Here is a 19,527-nt window from a genome sequence, read left to right as displayed (position 1 = left end):
AGTCAGGGAATGGGAGTCTCCAGGGAACCCCCCCCCCCCCCAGAGCTCTGCATGTGTGCAACTCTCCTCCTCCATCACTGAAGAAAAAAGCTTCTTGTCTGAGCAGTCAGCATCTGGTTCTCCTTCCACCTGGGAGCAACTTAGTCTCCCTGTTGCCATGCCAACCATTGAGGTCAGAAAATTCAGGTTCTCTCTCTCTCTCTTCTGCCAAAAGGCCACCATTTAGGCTCTTAATCAGGTAGGCTTGAGGTCTTAAATTTTCATTCTAAAATGGATAAGCCATAACTTTATCTTTTCCCCTGATTTCAAGGATATAGTCTATTTCTATTAGCAGGAACACTTCTATGTATCTTGAAAAATTCACCACAGGTATTAGGGCAAGTTCACCAACTAAAGTGTTTTGGTTCTTTGTTGTACACAGAAAGGTGATACTCCCTCAGGCTTTGAGCCAATAAATGCACTTCTTTCATTGCCTGACATCACACACATATCTCTCTTTGATTCTCTCCTGTCTGTTCCACCCTCCCTCATCACATACCACACCACCACAGGTATTCCTGTGGGAGCTCAGGTGTCAGACTTCAGGCTGCTTATTTTATCACTATGATGATGACAGGGCCATAAGTTATTCATGACTAGCTCTCCTGAACAAAATGAATAGACAACACATACTCTGCCCTTGTGTCCATAAAGCACAGAGACTTACAAGCATATAGAGCATCATGAGAGGTCATGATTGAGGCTTTCTGGAGGGCCTTAGCATTAGAGTAGCCAGCTTTAAGGAGCTGGAATAATAGTTATGATCTGTTGAGATTCACGTACACAGTGACTATGAACATAGGTCATATTTATAAAGTTCTCAAAGAAGGGTGCATTGTAAAATATTTATTGACTGGAATGAGAATAGTGGGAGGCATGCAAACAGGAGAAGTTCTGCAAGAGTCACCACAGCACACAGAGCAGCCAAGATGGTGGCAGTGACTTACTTTCTACCTCCTTCCTGTCTCCCATGAATGCTGACAGAACTTATGACCACTAGAGCCTAGAAGGAGTGTATAGCAGAACTAGTGAATGTACTGTGCCAAAGTCATTTGACATTTATGCTAAATAAAAGATTTTTCTTCCAACTTTTCTTTCTATTCAGTTAGTTTTCGATAAAGGTATAAAATTACAGGAACACTCTCAAGAAAACAGCATTACATAGACAAAGTTTAAAAAAATGGGGCACCATAGGGCTGGATTGTGAATCTTGGCTATACTGTTTTATTAGAGTCTGAAATTGGGAAATTTCTTTGATTGGTATTTTGGGGAAGGGATCTATAAGGGAATCTTTGCTGATAGATTGATAAGTTGTAAACAATGTATCCCCCGTTCTTCTCTTTTGGAGTCTTTCCTCCCCTCTCTCAGCACATGGGCATGATGATAAATTTAAACATCCAAATGAAATGAACAATTATCTGTAAAAAAAAATTTATCAAGTTTTTCTTCAGAAAACAATTTAGGAGTTTTCTAAATTTTTCACTGGCTGACTTAGATGCAGTGCCTTCCTGCTCTCCTTCCATATTTAATTCTCCTCCATGTCTTTTTACCACCATTTTATTTTTACCTCCTTGTCTGTTCATTTTTTTATTACATGACTTTTCCCCAACTAGATTAAATTTCCATGAGAATAACTTTTAAAAATTGTGTTGTTGTTTTTTGGGGGGAGTGGTGTTTCTGAACTGTCCTCTGCAAGGTCTAAAACTCTCAGAATATTTCACCTGCTTCTAAATCCTCAAGTAGGCCCATATTTCTTTCTTTCTCTCATTCTTTTTCCCTAAAAAAACACAAAAACAAAAACAAATTAAAACAAAAACAAATGCATACAACACCCCAAATATCTCAAATGACATTATCTCTGAGCCTTGCTAGATAATTGGCTTATTAATTCAATTGAGACATTACTCATGTAATTTGTATAGTAATAATATAGTTAAATTATTAATTGTATAATTAATATATAAATAAAGTATATAATTAAATAGTCTTATTCATTTAATTCACTTTTTGTATATGTTTGATGTACCATTGTGCTGTGCTCATTGGTATTATTAAACTTGTAAGATACATTTTCACTTTTAAGAACTATTGTCAGTGACCCTAAATTAACTTTTGGGAACTTCAAGCCCTAAGGCAGGCAGATATTTTCTGAGCCATAGAAGTAAATGATTGTTACACTTGTGAATGGCAGTGAGTTCCACACCCAGGGTGACACAAGAGCACTAAGGAGGGACAAATGAAATTCAATTCTTATGACAAGAAGGTCCTCATCTGATGCAGGCAGCCCTGAGGCTGCTGACTGGTAAATTATCTCTGTTAACTTTGTCCTATCAACAGATTAGCAGGGAGCCCTTTCTGAGGGGCTTTGAAAAGCATCTGAAGCCCACATGAGAGACACAGAGGGAGAGGCAGAGACACAGGCAGAGGAAGAAGCAAGCTCTCTGCGGGGAGCCCAATGTGGGACTCAATTCCAGGACCTAGTATCAGGCCCTGAGCCAAAGGCAGACACAACCACTGAGCCACCTAGGCGTCCCTGGCGTATGGGTTTTTGATGATAGATATGAAAGGAGATTTCTAGGTAGATGGTAGACAAACCAGCAGAGTCAAAGGGGTAAAGCAGTGAGGGGAATCTGGATTCTTCTGTACATCTATTCAATCACTAAGCTTCTGAAGAAATAGCATGTAAAATGAATAACATGAAGAAAGCACTCTGTTTAAAGGAAGGCCTTTAGGGGAGTTACATATAAAGCAAATATTCTTCTTTCAGTTAGGTTGTTTGGCAAATATGGGTTTTTGATATTAAATGTTTTTTATAGCATAGTACCCTGTGTAAACATAGAGGAGAAGTAAGCATATGAAAATCAATAAATGTGATACATCATATTAACAGAATGAAGGACAAAAATCATATGATCTCAATAGACTCAAGAAAGCACTTGACAAAATTTAATATCTTAAAAAAATTCCCAACAAATTTAGGTATAGAAGGAATGCATCTCAACCTAATAAAAGCCATAGATGGCAAGGCTATAGCCAACAACATATTCAATGGTAAAAGCCAAAAGCTTTTCTTTTAAGATCAGGAACAAGACAAAGATACCCACTCTCACCACTTGTATTCAACACCATATCAGTCCTAGCCAGGAAAATTAGTCAAGAAAAAAAAAAAAAAGAAAGAAAGAAAGGTATCAATATCAGAAAAGAAGAATTAAAATTGCCTTTCTATATAGAAAACCCTGAAGACTCTACAAAACTGTTAAAACTAATAAATTCAGTAAAGTTGCAGGATACAAAATCAACATACAAAAATTAACTATGCTTTTAATACACTAGTAAGGAATTATCTGAAGAGAAATTAAGAAAGCAATCTCATTTTCAATAGCACCAAAAGCAATAGGATATACTGTCCTACTCTCTCTACTTTCTCTACACAGGAACTGGCAGCTGCCTCGCAGTGGAGAGCAATGTAAGGAGCAGCAGTACCTAGATGTATCAGGTCTCCAGGGCCATTTGCATTTTAACAAGAGGCTTCAGGAGATGCAAAACAGTAATTCAAAGAAACATATCTCTAATAACTGAAGAGGAATCACTTAGGAATTCCCTCAAATAAATCATCTGGGGAAAAAGGTCAGTTAATGCCCTGCATTGGTCTTTCTATAATACTGAAATTTAGATAACATCTCTAATAATTTGAATAATTAGGACCAATCAGGGCTAATCAATTTATAGAATATTTGCTATTTAAACTCCCATTTAGGTAGACTATGGAGGGCTGAAATAAAGTCTTTGATTAAAGGATTTCATTATTTTCATTCAGTAAATATGGTATACCTACTATATCACAGTCACTGCTCTAGTATCTTAGGATACACTAGGGAACAACACAGACAATGGTTCTGCCATCAGGGAGCTTACATTCCAACTGGGGACCCAGACAATACACAATACATTGAATAAATAAATATACATATAATAAATATAAATATATTTATATTTATAGTGTATGTGAGAAGAGAAGTAATAGAGCAGGGTGAGAGAGTTTGGCTCTATAGAGGGGTGGTGGGAGTCTGGGTGGCAGGTTGTAGTATTAATAAAGTGGTTAAATTAGGGTTCATTGAACAGGTAAGAGAAAGGAGTGCACCAGTGAGATATCTTAGGAAAGAAGTTTCCAGCATATAGAAGAACTAGCACATATCCCTAAGAAGGAAGCATTTTTGAAAAAAGCAAGAAGAGGAGAGTTATTGAAACAGGGGCAACAAGGGGAGAATAACAGAAGAGAATTCAGTGAGGTGATATCCGTAGAGCAGGTCTTACAGGGCTTGTAGGCCATGGTAAGGACTTGTACTCCCACTCTAGCTAGAAAGGGAGACAAAGCATATTTTAATTAGGGCAGTGAGGGATCCCTGGGTGGCTCAGCGGTTTAGAGCCTGCCTTCGGCCCAGGGCATGATCCTGGAGACCCGGGATGAGTCCTACATCAGGCTCTCCGCAGGGAGTGTGCTTCTCCCTCCCCCTATGTCTCTGCCTCTGTGTGTGTGTGTGTGTGTGTCTCATGAATGAATAAATAAAATCTTTAAAAATAAAATTAGGGCAGTGACATGATCTGATTTATATTTTTAATGTATTACTGCTACTGCTCTGTTGGGACTGTATAGGGGCAAAGGTAGAAGCAACTAGAACTGTTAGGGGAATTGTATTCCCAGCAATTGATAATGGCAACCCAGGTGGACCATAGCGCACGGGAGGTGGTGAGAAGCAGTAGAGTCTGGATATGTCTGACAGTTGAGTCTATAGGGTTACCTGATGTATTATCTCAATGTGAGAGACAAAGAGGAGTCAAGGTTATCTCCAAAGTTTGGCCCTACCCACTGGAAGGGGAGAGTTGTCAAAACTGGAATAAAGAAGGCCATGTGTACTGCAGGTTTGGGAGTAGGGACTAGGAAAGACTTGAAGTTCCTTCTGGATATGTTGACTTGGAAATATCTATGGATATACAAGATGTTGAGTTGGTAACTGCAAGAGAGCTTTCTGAGTCTCCCAGTGTATTCTGGTGTCTCACATACAGTGGATCAGCTCTGCCAAGAGGCTGGTGTAGCACAGTGACTGCAGATGAAAGGTGGTAACTTTCCCTACTTTAAAACCATCTTGTGTCCAGTTTCATTCCCAGAAGAAACCTCAGCAAACAGAAAGAACGAGGGACTTGGATATGCCCCAAAGGCATGAGCATCACTTATCAGGCATACATGTGCAATAACCTAATTGCTGTAAGGAATGTCTTACCTCTGCTGGAGCTAAATTTACATGTAGGTATTTACTGATTAGCAGAATACCACATTTAGTGGTAAATCTCAATAAAATCCATCTCTGTAAAATCTCAATTTTACTTGCTTTTTATATTGGTTAGACTATTGCGATAGCACATTCAAATAAAAATATTATGGGAAAAATCATGTATAATCTTGTTACTATATTACAATGACTTCTTTTTTTTTTTACTTGTTTTATTTTCAGATCCTTTTCCATTCCTTTCCAATTCTATATAAAGACATTGATTAGGATATTTTTCAACATAAGACTCTCCTCATTGTGCTGGTAACTCAGAGGGGCCTTTGGGGAAAAGTGTAGCAGGATTCAGCCCACAGTAATAGAGGCAATTAGAGCTAACAGTGTAGATAAATAGAACTGAATTCCATTGAAACATCTTTCTGTTTTAATAATTTTCCAAGATAAATGGACAATTTATTGTATTTCTGCCAATAATAACCTACTCATGAGAGTTTTGTTTTCATATGTATCAGGTGTTTGCTTTGTTTTGTATAGTTTTTTACCATTTACTGTTTACTTTTTTTATTCTGAAGACTACCTAATACTTTGTTCATACTTACACATTCTTATTTTATTCTCAATTTTACGGTTGTAGTACATAGATAAAATAAAATAAGGTCCCTTAAGATAGCCCAGGATATATTTACTGCATCTTGCAATATATGATCATTTTTCACTTCCCCTACAAATTCCTAATGTCATTCAATTCAGTTAAGTCTCCAATTGTCCTTTCCTCTATATTTTTGAAAATTAAATATTTGAAGAACCAGCTCCTAAGAAAACAGTGACAGACTATAGAACACCTATAGATGTAGGTGGTATTTTTGCAAAACCATGATCAGTAACAATGAGAAATAGTGGCCAAAAGACAGGACTCTGGAATCTGAGGAAGATTTTCAGAAACAAAGGAAGATCCTCATCAAGAAATGTATACATTAACCAGAGAAAAAAAAACCGTATGATCTACAAACTTATATGACTATGCATCCCTATTAATAAAAATATTTTAGATCATTACCCCAAAAATGTATGCATTTATGTAAAATACATGTACAATTGTACTAGTATACTATGTATCATAAAATATACCCAAAGCAGAAATTAAATATAAGTTAATGTAAATAGCATCCTAATAATCTCATCCTGTACCCTAGTGGACCATCTTTATTCTTGGGAAGCATGCACCCCACTGGAGCGACCAGTGAACATAGCAATTGAATGCAGTAGGATCTTCCAGCTAATGGCAGCCTCTCGATATTCCCTGTGTTTCAGTTCCAGATGCCGCCTTGCTGCACCAAACACAAAACCACTGTGGTCTGCTCCTGTCACAGTGGCCTATAAGTGACCACCCCAAGCGGCCAGTCAGTCTGACACTGGAGACAGGGAGGCGTCATGTCAGTTTAAAGGACTGGAAGGGGATAAATGCCACAGTCTCAACCGGCTCCTGCCAAGTTCAGAATACGCCAAGCTTTTTGTAGGGCCTTTGAATGATTTGAATGAGTGTTCACCCCTGCCAACAGCAATACAAAAATTGCCCCTCTCAGAAGCAACACTTTGCTATTTGCACAAGGCATTCTCTCTCCCAGGAAGGCATTTCCACTTGATCATATGCCAGCCACTGACAATCTTATGATTGCCTTACATACACTTGGGTCCATATTACTTGGTTGTTTCCCATCATGGGCTCCTCACATGGAATTTGCCCACTTTTCTCCTGGAGAGAATGTGTGTTTCAGTCCGTATGTGCTGAAAGTCCATTCATGCTGTTCAAGGAAAACTGCTTGAGTTTCAGTTGATACTCAGAGAAGGAAATAAATAATTACATCTTTATTTTAAACAAATGGACAGTCTACATAAGTGGCAATAGAATAATTGAATTCCTCTTTATACAATGAACATAGACACAAAGTTATTGGCAAGCCATCATACTCCTGATCTTAGGAAAGTGCCATGATTAGTCCTTTGTTTCATCTTTTTTAGTGATTTGGGTGGTAGATGATAGATCAGCTGAGCTGAAGATATCCAATAGCAGTTCCAAAGAACAGAAAAGTGAGCCACTTAGATGGTTTGGTTCCTATGTAAAATACTCTTAAAGAGAAAGAACAATCCAGATTATAAATTAGGGCCTTTATTTATATCTGAATATGAAGAATAATCATTTCTTGGCTTAATTAAGTCCCTGTAATTATTACTAAGTTTCAACAAAGCGTAGTGCAACTTAACATCCCTCCTGGTATGAAATCTATATGATAAAAATTAAATATGATACTGAAACACATTTTCTTTTTATAGCAATCATTGCTTGTTTTTTTACCTCAATAGAACATTTCATGAAATTGTTATTATTGACAACTTAAATATTTTTTTTTATTTTTTTTTATTGGAGTTCAATTTGCCAACATATAGCATAACACCCAGTACAGCACATTTTAGAACAAGAAAAGACAACTTAAATATTAATAGAACTTTAGTTAAATACTGGAATTTTTTCTTGACAAAAGCCATTAGCAAATTTTCACCTTTTTCCAAACTACAGATTTAATCAGAGTATCTGATTAAAGGCTAAGTAAAGGAATTCAAAACAATTTTTTAAGTTAAAAAATATAGATTTGACTCACTGTGTTGGCACATAAGGGTACTCTGGATAGCTAGTTTAGTATCCTGGCATATACAAAAATGTATTATGTACTATTTAGTATGAGTACCGTATGTGTGTTTAAATCTACAATGTTCGTGTTGCAGATCTGTGAGGTTTAATTATCATACATATTCACACTACTTGTCCTACTCACAAACACTAAGAGTTAAGATATATAAAGGTACTTATATATGTGTCTCCAAATCTCTTTTGAGACTAAGAAACTGTTAAAAAGAATAGAAATTATTTTATAGAACCTTTGGGTTTAAACAGGACCTAAGCATCATCTCTCCAATCCATTTATTGAATGGCTGAAGAACTTGAGGTTTGTCCCAATGACTCACAGCTGTGAGTCAAAGACCAGAAGACAGAAGGTCTGACTCTTTCAAATTCTCCTTAGTTTTTAACCAAAAATGAGCCTAACCTTGGCTTCCTCCAACCAAACAACAAAGAAGAAAATTTTGAAGTTTAATAAAAGTTTACAAAGTTAAGATTTCCTTGGTATATTTGGTTCATTATTATTGTATATTCCAGTACACTATAGGAGACTATACAGCAGTTTATTATACTGATAATATAATCCCTTATTGGGCTTATATTTATTCTAATGGAACAGATGTTCTAACTCATTACTCATTCCCAGTCATGTACCTCCTCTTGCCACCAGACTATCTAAATTATATTAACTACATACAGTATAAGTCTGACCTCTTATTTCTGTGATAAAAAATTTTCAGTGAACTTTCATTTTCCACACAGGTCAAAGGCTAAGCTCCTTCACATAACCCTGTCCATATTTTCCACCTCATCACTTGCACTGTCTGCCTCAGTCTTTATCTTCCAACAACACAGCTGTTGGTGGCTCCCATACATCTCATATTGCCTATTGACCTGCATTTGTTCCTGCTCTGCCCCTCACCCACCCCTGTCTGAAACATGCTCCTCACCACCATTCAGCCCACTCCACTCCATGGCTCATTATGCCCCACCCTTGGCCCTGCTCCACCAACTGGCTCATGCTTGAGGTTCAGCACTCATATGACACCTTCTTCAGGAGGTTTTCCCTAATACCTCCCCCATTAGCTGTCCCTCTTCCTCCATGATTCTGTATTTCTCTTTATACTTAATAACAGCTTTTAGACAGATCATGAAATAAATCTATTTTACTTAATTCACTCTGAGTTCCCTGAGGGAAGGACAATTTTACAGCAAATGTAGGGTCTGATATCTCATAAGAACTTGGCATTGGCATAAAGCTCAACAAATGTTATTGGGATGATTAAACGATTAATCATTAAATGAGTTAGTATATGTAAAGTTCACAGAACAGTACTTGACATATAGAACATGAAGAATGCCAAGAAATAAATGAATGAGTAAACTTTAAGATCTGCCACAATCCTGTGTTCTTCTGACTGGTAAACATTATGCTTCAATACCAGTCAGATGGTAGGTGGATGATCACTGGAATTTGCCAGAAGAATTGGAAAAAAATTTTGATTTGGGAGACTTCTATGAAGCATCTTTAAGAGTGGGTGTATTTTTTATTGGCTTTGCAGAAAGTACTAAGAATAAACTGCAAAAAAATCAGACAGTTTCATGAAGCTCTTTCAGTATACAAAGAATACTGCTAGGTGGATTTCCTTCCTAATTCCTTGGCATTCATAATGTTTGCCTTTAGTTTATGACTTAAATTTTATGCCTAATTTATCCACTAGGGGTCAAACTTTTATATACAGTGTATCTCATCACACTAGTATTGCTGGCCTAGGGGAAAAAAATTTACTTCCTTCTCGGTTTGAGTAAAAACTGCTGTTTTCTGTGTGTGGATTGCATAGTCAGCCAATCTCCTATCATAATTTGGGGAATAGGCATAAATAAAATTTTTAAAGAGAATGGTTTTCCTCCTATCTTATATCTACTTCCATTCTTACGAGAAATGGGTGACTGTAGCATTGGCAATTCAAAGAGTATATGTTTGTGAAATGGTATATATATAAGTTGCCTCTGAAAGCAGCCAGTGGATTCAATCCTTTCTAATTCTGATGTAATTAATTTTCTGGTTTATTTTTGTTAAATATCTATTGCATACTATAAATTTGGTGCATTCATGAACCTTCATTTCTTCCTTAAACTACATTAATTAATTTTTGAAGAATTAGAATAATATTTGCATAGTCTCTTATAGTTGACAAAGTATTTCTACAAGCATTGTGCTATCTGATCTTGTAACACTCAACTTAGTTGGATAAGGAACAATAATTTTATTACATTCATTTTATAGTTGAAGAAATCAAGTTTTCAGTAGTTAAGTGACTTGCTCAAGGTCACACAGGCAGAACATAACAGGACTAAAATGAAAATCCCATTGGTGAAATAAGATACCTGTGAACTTCCTCTCTTGAAATTCACTTGCAAGATCAGTTTATATTGATTTCCAACATTCTTTAAGTCACCCTAATAAATATTTTTCATATGTATTTGTCTTCATAAATTGATAGATTCTTAGAAAGAAGAGTTTGGGGGATGAATTAGTGTAATTTACAATCTCTGAGAAGGTAAGTATTTCCAAACCTGTGAAACTGAGTCATCTTCTTCTTGAAAGTTCTAGGTACTGAGCTCTTAGTTAACACATTTTTATCACACTGATGATTTAAAAGTTATTCTTTACGTAAAACAAAAACCCACCCTGATTTATCACTATTTTCTCGCCTACCCTCTGATATAACAGAGAACTAAACATCACTTTTTTCTGTTCTGGAGAAGATAAAAAAAAATTCTTCCCCATTTTCTTTTTTCCTTCTTATTCTCATGCCAGTTCTTATTCCAAATATTTGCTGGCAGCATTTCTCATCTAATTTCTGCATGACCACTGTGGCCTTCCCTATGCCACCATGTGGACTGCATCATGCACAAGCTCTTATCAAGTCTTCCTGATGGCAGAAATCTTCTCAGTGTATCATAATCAAGTTGCTTCAAACTAGTGATATAGAGAAAAATGTGGAAACACCCATGGAGTGGAGAGAAGGCATAATATGTGCAGAGAAAAAAGAAAAGATAGGAAGGACAACAGACCTCTATTTGGAAAGAATGAAGTGTGAAGACAGTAGAGCAAATCTTCATTGTGTAAAATAAAAACAACAAAGACTGGAAGGGAAGAAGTGGGACGATACTTCCATTTGTAAGATTCTCTATGAAATTACTAGAATGCTTACTTTCACAATTTAAATGTGAATACTATAAATGCTTAAAGCAACCAACCAAAACACAGCAAATACTTATAGTTAATAAACCAACTAATGAGATAAAACAGAATCATAGAAAATTAATCCAAAAGAAGGTAGGGAAAAAGAGAAACAGGGGAAAAAACAAATGAGACAAAAATACATCAAATAACATTATGTTAGAATGAAAACCAACCTTATCAATACATGTTAACTGTAAACAGCTAGACATACTGATTAAGAAACAGAGGTTGTCCATCAATAGATAAGGAAGATATATATATATCATATGTCTTATATCTTCCTTATCTTATTTTTATTCTTATCTTATTCTTATTATGTATATATAATATATATATAATGGAACACTACACAGTCACATAAAAAGGATGAAATTGTGCTATATGTGACAACATGGAGGGACCCAGAGGATATTATACTAAGTGCAATAAGTCAGAGTGAGAAAGACAAATACCATGTGATTTCACTTATATGTGGAATCTAAAAAACAAATGAATAAACAAACTTACTCCTACTTACTTATGTTTGCTTTTGTAGTTTGTGCTTTTGGTGTCATGTCAAAGGATCATTGTTAAGACTAATGTCAAGGAGATTTTCTCTTATGCTTTCTTCTAGGAGTTTTACTGTTTTAGTTCTTGTGTTTAAATCTTTAATTCATTTTGAATTAATTTTTGTGAGTGTTGTAAGATCAGATTGTCCAGTTTTCTCAACACTGTTTATTGAAGAGATTATCCTTTCCCCACCAAGTATTCTTGGCTCCCTTGTCAAATATTAGTTGACTATATACCTGTTGGTTTATTTCTGGGCTCTGGATTCTGTTCCATTGTGATATGTGTATATTTTTATGCCAGTACTAAAATATATTTTTGCCATATTGTTTTGATTATTATAGCTTTATAATAAAGTCTGAAATCAGAAAAAAAGTAAATAAACAAACTAACACAAAGTAAATTCAGACCTATAAAAACAGAGAACAAACTGAGGCCTGTCAGAGGCAAGAGAGGTGGGGGGGGGGTGGGAAAAGTGGATGAAAGGGAGTGGTAAACACAAGCTTCCAGTTATGGAATGAATAAGCCATGGGACTAAAAGGCACAGCATCGGGAGTATAGTCAATGATATTATAATTGTGTTGTATGGTAATAGATGCTAGCTACACTTGTGATAAGCATAGCATAATGTATAGGGAAGTAAAATCCCACGTTGCATACCTGAAACTAATGTATCATTGTATGTCAACACTACTCAAATAAAAAATAACATAAAAAGAAGCAGACATTGTCAGATTATATTAAAAAGCAATATTCAACTATTTGCTTCCTATAAGAAATCCACTTTAAATATAATGACATGAATAGGTTAAAAGTAAAAGGATTTATAAAGATTTACCTTATAAACTCTGCTCAGAAAAAAACTGGGATGGCTATATTAACATAAGACAAAGTGGACTTGAGCAAAGACTATTACTAGGGACGAAAGTTCCATTTCATAAAAAAGGAGTCAATTTTTCAAGAGGATGTAAAGATCAAAAATATTTATTTACCTAATAACAGAGTTTCCAAAGAAATGAAGAGCTTCAAAAGCTGACAGAACTAAAATTAGGGAAGCCTGGGTGGCTCAGTGGTTGAGTGTCTGCCTTCACCTCAAGTCGTGATCCTGGGGTCCTGGGATTGAGTCTTGCATCAGGCTCACCACGGGAAGCCTGTTTCTCCCTCTGCCTATGGCTCTGCCTCTCTCTGTTTCTATCATGAATAAACAAATAAAATCTTAAAAAAAGAACTAAAATAAAAAAGAGACAAATCCACAAGTATAGTCAGAGATTTCAGCATCCCACTCTCAATAATTGGTAGAACAAATAGGCTGAAAATCAGTAAGGCTATGGAAGACTTGATAGCACTATCAACTATTGATTTGATTGAAATCTATGGAACACTCCAGGAAACAACAACAGATGAAGCACTCTTTTCAAATGGACAAAGAATATTTACCAAGGCATACCATATTTTGGTCCGTAATGCAAATCTCAATAAATTTGCAATAATTCATATCATAAGAGTATGTACTATGACTACAAATGAATTAAACCAAACAGATAACAGAAAGATCTGTAGAAAACTCGAAATATTTGGAAAATAAATAATACAGAACAAAATATCCAAGGACAGTGGAAAAACTACCAAAAAGTATATAACATAGGTGTAATGGTAATATCAGGTGAAGAAAGAAAGAAAGAAAAAGAAGAAATAATTGAAATAATAAAGACTAATAATAATTTCCCCAAATTAATACTAACATCAAATCACAGATCTAGGAAGCAAACAGCAAACAGAATAAATGCCAAAAAACTATGCCTAGTTATAGCATCAGAGATAAAGAAAAAATCATGGATCTAAATAAGGCAAGAAAACCTTGTTTTATTGTACTTTGTTCTATCTTGCTTCAAAAAAATATTTTCATTTTTTACAAGTTGAAGGTTTGTAGCAACACCATATCAAGCAAGTCTATCAGCACCGTTTTTTTAAACAGCATTTTCTCACTTCATGTCTCTGTGTCACATTTTGGTAATTCTTACAATATTTTAAACTTCTTCATTATTATTATATTTGTTAGGGTGGAAGGTATACACAGCATATGGTATATAATTTGTTACACTGCTGATTGTGACTGCTAAAAGCTCAGATGATGGTTAGAATTTTTTAGCAATAAATATTTTTAAATTAGGGTATGAGCATTGTTTTTTAGACAAAATACTATTGCACACTTAATAGACTGTGATATAATGTAAACATAACTTTGATATGCACTGAAAAACAAAAAATTCATTTGACTCACTTTATTGCAATATTTGATTTGTTGCACTGGTCTGCAATCAAACCTGCTATATCTCTGAAGTTTGCTATATTAAAAGAATTATACAACACAACCAAGTGCAATTTATCCCAGGTGTGCAAGCATGGTTCAACATTCAAAAATCAATTAATGTAACCCATCACATCAACAGACTAAAATAGAAAAAAATCACATGATCACATTAGTAGATACTGAAAAAGCATTTAACAAAATTCAACACTCAATCGTGAATCCTAGAAATAAAAGGAACTTTCTCAACTTGATAAAACTATCTACAAAGAACTTATAGCTATCCATCATACTTAATGGTGACAAATTCAAAGCTTTCCCACTAAGATAAGATACAAGACTATGATGTCCACTTTTTTTTCAACACTGTACTGGAAATACACCTTGCTAATTAAATAAGGCAAGACAAGGAAATAAAAGGTATACAAATTGGGAAAGAAAACATAAAATTACCTTTGTTTACAAATAACATGTTTCTTTATGTAGATAATCTGGAAGAATTGACAAAAAAGCTTTTGAATCTAATAAAATAAAGTTGCGGAATACAAGATTAATATACAGTAAGTCAATCACTTTCCATACACCCTCAATGAATAAGTAAAATTTGAAATAAAAAACAATATTGTTTATATTAGCGCCCCCAAAATAAAATATTTAAATGTAAATCTAACAAATATATACAAGATCTATATGAGGAAGACTACAAAATTCTGATGGATGAGATCAAAGACCTAAATAAATAAATAGTCCATGTTCATGTATAGGAAGACTCAATATTTTCAAATGTCAATTCTCTCCAAACTGATGTATAGATTAAATGAAATTCCAATAAAAATCCCAGCAAATTATTTTGTAAATATTGATAAACTGATTCTAAAGTTTACATGGAGAAGTAAAAGCTGCAGAATAACCAACCAATATTGAAGAACAAAATTGGAGGACTGCTACTACCCTACTTCAAGACCTACTATATCTAATCAAGATAGTGTGAAAAAAGAGACAAATAGAGCAATGAGACAGAACAGGGAGTCCAGAAACAGATTCACATAAATATAGCCTACTGATCTTTGACAAATGAACAAAGGCAATACAAAGAAGCAAAGGTGATTTTTTTCAGCAAATGGTACTGGAAGAACTAGACATCCACATGCAAAAAAAGTGAATGTAGACACAGAACTTATATTCTTCACAAAAATGGATCATAGCCCTAATGTAAAATACAAACCCATAAAACTCCTAGAACATAGTATAGAAGAAAATCTGAATGACTGTGGGTATGGTAATCCTGTTTTAGATACAACACCAAAAACATGATCCATGAAAGAAATAATTGATAAGCTGAACTTCATTCAAATTAAAATTTTTTGCTCTGTGAGATACATCCAGAGAATTAGAAGACAAGCCACAAACCGGGAGAAAAGCACAACTCGATTAAAAAAAAAACAAAACAAAACAAAACCCTGTTATCCAAATATACAAGGAACTCTTAAAACCCAACAACAAGAAAACTAACAACTCAACTTAGAATGGGTCAGATATCTGAATAGACATCTCACAGAGGAAGAAATAGAGATGGTAAATAATCATATGAAAAGATGCTCTAATATGTCATCAGGGAAATGCAAATTATAACAAGATACCACTAGACACCTATTAGAATGGCCAAAATCTGGGACGCTGACAACAGCAAATCCTGGCAAGAAAGCAGAGTAGCAGGAAATCTCATGCATTGCTGATGGGAAGGCAAAACAATACAGCCACTTTGGAAGACAGTTTCACAGTTCCCTACAAAACTAAACATCCTCTTACCATATGATCCAACAATGGCAGTAATTGATATTTACCTAAAAGAGTTGAAAACTTTTGTCTACAAGAAAATCTGAACATGGATGTTGATAGCAGCTTTATTCAGAGTTGCCAAATCCTGGAAGCAACAAAGATATCCTTCTATAGGTGAATGGATAAAGTGTGGAATATCCAGACAATAGATTATTCAGTGCTAAAGAGAAATGATCTATCAAGCCATGAAAAGACATGGAGGAGGATCCTTGAATGCACATTACTAAGTAAAAGAAGCCAATCTGAAAGGCTACATAATGTATCATTCCAAGTACTTAACATTCTGAGAAAGGCAAAATTATGGACAAAACAAAAACTTTAGTAGTTTCTAGAAGAGAAGAGAGTGAAGTAAGGAGATGAATAGGCAGAAAAGATGATTTTTAGGACAGTGAAAATACTCTGTGTGATATTATAATGATGAATACATGTCATTATACATTTGCCCAAATCCATAGAACGTACAACACCAAAAGTGGATTCTAAGGTAAACTATATTGACTTTGGGTGTTTATGATGTGTCAGTGTAGATTCAGCCTTCACAGAAACGGTACCATTCTGGTGAGGGATGTTGATAAAGGGAATGCTATGCATTTGGGGATACAGGATAAGTTGGAAATCTCTGAACCTTCCTGTCAAATGTGTTGTAAACCTACAAATGCTTGAAAAAATATATTTTAAAAAGTCACATACTGTATTAATTTGTGTAAGACTTTCAAAACAAAAAATTTTACAGAGTTGAAAGATATATGAGTGATTTCCACAAGCCAGAGATGATAGGAGAGGTCAGTGGATATGTCTATAAAAGAGTAGCACAAGGGAGATCTTTGTGGTGATGGACTAATTTTGTATTTTGGTCATGGTGATGGTTACTTAAACCTACATAAGTTATAAAAAGAACTACACATACTCATTGTACCAATATTATATTCATGATTTTGATATTGTACTACAATTATGTAATCATTGAAGAGGCTGTAAACAGGCTGAAGGACACTCAAGGCTTTTTCGTATTATATTTGTAGCTTCCTGTGAATCTATAATTATTCAAAATAAAGTTTTAAAAATATGCCAATTATTCTCAGATTGATGTATAAATTCCATAGGATCCCATTATTCTTGGAGGTCTTTTTTTACAGTAATTATCAAGCTGATTCTGAAATACATATGAAAGTTCATAGGACCTAGAATAGCCAATACAACTTTGGACAAAGTCAGATGACTTATACTACTTGATTTTAAGATTTTTTATAAAGCTACAGTCATCAAAGTAGTATTGCTTAAAAGATAGACAAATAGATCAATGAAAAAGATTCTAGGAATAAACCCATATATACATGCGAAATTAATTTTTTACAAAATTGCAAAGGTAATTTAATGGAAAAGGTAGTCTTTTCAGTAATTGGTGCTGGCACAACCAGTTATCCAAATGTAAAAGAAAAAGGGAATTTAGATTCAAATCCCATAGTCTATACAAAAATTAACTCTAAGTGGATTATAGAGCTCAATGTAAAACTAAGTCTATAAATCTTCTGTTAGAAAACAAGTGAAAATCTTTGTGAGCTTGAGTTAGGCAAATATTTCATAGATATGCCACCATGAACTAATGCATGAAAGAAAGCAATTGATAATTTGGATTTCATAAAAGTGAGAAACTCTTAGTCTGTGAAAGACACTGTTAAGAAAATAAAAAGACAAGTACAGTCAGAGAGAAAATATTTGCAAATGAAATATCTGATTATGGTTTTATATTCAGCATATATAAAGAAATCTCAAACCTCAATAACAAGGACAATAAAATGCATGGGGGAAAGATGTACACAAAATTTCACCATACAAGATATATGGATGGTAAATAAGCACATGAAAGATATTCAATACCATTATTTACTTGGGAATTACAAATAGAAAGCACAATGAGATCCCATTGCACATTTATGAAAATGGTTACAATTTTTATACTGTCTATAGGGCGCCTGAGTGTCTCAGTCAGCTAAGTGTCTGTCTTTGGCTCAGGTCGTGGTCCCAGGGTCCTGGGATCAAGCCCGCATCGGGCTCCCTGCACAGTGGAGAGTCTGCTTCTCCCTTGGCCCCTCTCCCCTGCTTGTGATCTCTCTCTCTCTCTCTCCCTCTCTCTCTCTCTCTCACACACACACACACACAAATAAATAAAATCTAAAAAAAAAAAAAAAAAACCAACAAAAAACAAACAAAAAAAAAACCTGTCCTTAGCATGTGTTCACATAGAATGGGAGGATAGGAACATGGTTGGTTGAAGTCTAAAATGGTATTAGCACTTTGGGGAAAAAAATGTCAGTTTCATCAAGAGTTAAGCATATATCTAACATCTATTCCAGTCATTCCACTCTCAGGCACTTACCCGAAAGAAACAAGAAAATGCTTGTGCATGAGGAATATATTCAGAGCAGCTTTACTTGTAATAGCCTCAAACTGGAAAGTACTTTCAACAGGTAAGTGGTACATTCACGCAGTGGCGTACTATTCAGCACTAATTCACACATGCAATGGATGAATCTTAAGTAATCTTGCTGAGTGAAAGGGAATAAGTGAAGCCAGACCAAAAAATAGTACAGGTAATATAAGTCCATCTATATAAACATCTAGAAAAATGCAAACAAATTTACAGTAACAGAAAACAGATCAGCATTTGCCTAAGTAGGCTGGGGATAGGGGTGGGGAGCTAGAGACAGAAATCACATAGACAAAAAAAAAAAAAAATCCTCAGGTGGTTGATGGCAAATAAGCTATTTTATTCTGTTCATTGTCTTGCTTGTTGTGATGGTTTTGGGGGTTTACGTATAAGTCAAAATTTACCAAATTGTACATTTTAAATATGTACAACTTATTATATGTCAAGCATACCTCAATAAAGCTGTAAAAATAAAACAAAAAAAATGTTAAGTGATGGCAAGCAGACAAAAAGACAACAGTAATAACAATGAATCTAGCTAAAGGCAGACCTGGAAGTGCCGCTGTGAGGTTCCAACACTTCCCCTATTGCCACCTTGTTCCTCCTCCGGGATGGAAGAAGGATCTCCTTTCCTCCATGTGTACTCTGGGTCCTGCCCCTTTGACCCTGGTCAGAATTTGCCTCCTTAGCTTCTCATCTCCCTCCTATCACCAATCTTTTACTGTCCTTGCCATCAAAACACAAATGTGCTATTCTCATCTTACATTAAAAAAAAAATCTTGTTAAACTAAATATATCCCAGTAGATACTGACCCTTCCCACATACATACATGTACATATACACCATATACATGCACACACACATATGCAACATATAGTCCCCCAAATCTGATCACAACAGTCTCATAACTTTCCCAAATTTTGTGAACTTGGACATGATATCTCTGCCACACTAAAAAACTAATGAACTAAGATAAAAGTTAACATAAAATACTTACTCTGTTAATACACACTTGCCATGGACTTGGAGATCAGATAGACCTAGTTTTGAATTTCAGGTCTGCTGCAGCCTAATAATGTGACTTCGAGTGGGTTATGTAACTCCCTTTAGAGTTTTTACTACCTTTAAAATGCATTTATGATACCTGTTTGATCTAT

General features: G+C 35.1%; 1 long non-coding RNA gene across 4 annotated transcripts in view; it reads left to right on the top strand.

Annotated features, from left to right (window-relative positions):
• Window positions 1-32: 32 nt before the first annotated feature.
• The window catches only part of LOC140635618 (uncharacterized), a 56,926-nt gene continuing 37,431 nt past the window's right edge, over window positions 33-19,527 (top strand). Inside the window, exons 1-3 of one of the 4 annotated variants that reach the window (XR_012032955.1) lie at window positions 52-238; window positions 3,474-3,666; window positions 5,194-5,340. This is a non-coding gene — a long non-coding RNA (uncharacterized lncRNA). Of the gene's footprint in view, window positions 239-3,473; window positions 3,667-5,193; window positions 5,341-6,635; window positions 7,205-19,527 lie in introns of those variants that run through there. The other 3 variants (XR_012032953.1, XR_012032954.1, XR_012032956.1) reach the window with 3 other exon arrangements.

This window comes from Canis lupus, chromosome 6 (assembly GCF_048164855.1).
Source record: "Canis lupus baileyi chromosome 6, mCanLup2.hap1, whole genome shotgun sequence".
Classification (NCBI taxonomy): Eukaryota; Metazoa; Chordata; class Mammalia; order Carnivora; family Canidae; genus Canis; species Canis lupus.
The sequence above is the reverse complement of the archived record's forward strand: the minus strand, read 5'-3'. Positions and strand labels throughout refer to the sequence as shown.